Below are 2,068 nucleotides of genomic sequence, written 5' to 3'. Positions count from 1 at the left end.
TGTAGCCACAATGAAAGGCCAGTTGATGGGATTACAGCCTCAGGGGGAACTCTAGAGATTTGGTCATGTGGGGAAGTCCAGGGTTTTTCCTTTCTGGGGTCTAGCTCCCATGCTCATCAGTAGATGGAAGTAAAACACTTTCGAGGAGGGACATGGTGAAAGAAGAAAGAATAGAATAAGTTGAGGATGGTGGGAATAGGATGGAGGAAAATACCAGTAGCAATAGCAACTGTGAAAAAAAAATTGAAGCAAGTTTCTCTGATAAAGGCCTCATTTCTCAAACATATAGAGAACTGAGCAAATTTATAAAAATAAGAGATATTTCCCAATTGATAAATGATCAAAAGACATGATCAGTTTTCAGATGAAGTAATCAAAGTTATTTATAGCTACATGAAAAAATACTCTAATTCATTGTTGATTGGAGAAATGCAAATTAAAACAATTCTGATGTACTACCTCATACCTATTAGATTGGCTAATAAAACAGAACAGGTAAGTGACAAATGTTGGAGGGGATGTGGGAAAAATGAGACTTTAATGCATTGTTGGTGGAGTTGTGAACTGATTCAACCATTCTGTAGAGCAATTTGGAACTATGCCCAAAGGGCTATAAACCCATGCATACCTTTTGACCTAGCAATGTCACTACTAGGTCTGTATCTCAAACAAGATAAAAAACAAAAAGGAAAAGGATTTATATGTACAAAAATATTTATAGCAGCTCTTTTCTGGGAATAAAGAGTTAGAAACTGAGGGGATGCCCATCAATTGAAAGGACTGAACAAGTTGTGATACGTCATTATGATGGAGTACTATTGTGCTGTAAGAAATGATGAGCAGAAGACCAGAAAAACCTGGAAAGACTTACATGAGCTGATGTAAAGTGAAATGTACTGAGTACAAAGTAACAGCAATATTGTAAGATGATCAGCTGTGACTGACTTAGCTATTCTCAGCAATACAGCAATCCAAGACAACTCTTAAGGAATTATGAAAAATGCTATCCATCCCCAGAGAAAGAACTGATGGTGTCTGAATACAGATTGAAACATACTTTTTAAAAAAACTTAATTTTTCTTGAGTTTTTTTTTTATTGTTTATGTTTTCTTTCACAACATGACTATTAGGGATATGTTTTGCTTGACTACACATGTATAACCTATATCCAATTGCTTGCCTTCTCAATGGGAGTGGGGGGTGGGGAGGGAAGGGAGAGAATTTGGAACTCAAAAGTTTTTAAAACAAATGTTAAAAATTGTTTTTTTTAAGTGAGGCAATCGGGGTTAAGTGACTTGCCCAAGGTCACACAGCTAGTAGGCGTCAAGTGTTTGGTCTGAGGCCGGATTTGAACTCAGGTCCTCCTGACTTCAGGGCCGATGCTCTATCCACTGTGCCACCTAGCTGCCCCAAAAGCTTTAAAAATAAATGACATAAAAAAGGACCTCAGAGGTCATTTAAGTCCATTTTACATAAAGAGAAACTGAGGCTCACAGAGATTAAGTGACTTAATTTGCCCCAACCAAAGTCACACAGCTACTAAGCCCTTTCATAGGTTCATAGATTTAGGGCTGGAAGAGCTCATGTAGTCCAATCTCCTCATTTCACATAAGGAAGCTGAGGCCCGGTGAGAGGTTAAGTGACTTGCTCAAGGTCACGCGGTGAGTGGCAGGGCTAGAGTTCCAGCTGCGATGCTGCGATGCCAACAGCCGGAGCAGCGCGCTGCCTCCCACCGCTTGAGCGGGGAGCTCTCCAGAGTCCTGCAGAGGCAGCGCTCTCCGGGGTATTAACAGTAACCCCTCCTACTACGCTATGCGGAGCTGCCTGTGTTTCCAAATAGCTGGCAAGTGCCACCCCTCGGAGCCGCGGGAGAAGCCCTGCCGAGTGTCTCAAGCTGACGCCGGCCAGCTCGCCACCAAACCCGGTTTTCAAGCCCCTCGAGCCCCGCTCCTCTTCCCACGCCCAGCCTCCAGACCCGCAGCCCCAGGCCGGCGTGGCCAGCCCGTGCTGGCAGCTCCTCCCTCCCCGGGCCACGCCTCCTTTCCTATATCGAATGGTACGGCCCGGC

The sequence above is a fragment of the Vombatus ursinus genome, unplaced genomic scaffold (assembly GCF_900497805.2).
Source record: "Vombatus ursinus unplaced genomic scaffold, bare-nosed wombat genome assembly UNPS02014811.1, whole genome shotgun sequence".
NCBI lineage: Eukaryota > Metazoa > Chordata > Mammalia > Diprotodontia > Vombatidae > Vombatus > Vombatus ursinus.
This window is presented reverse-complemented; position numbering follows the sequence as displayed.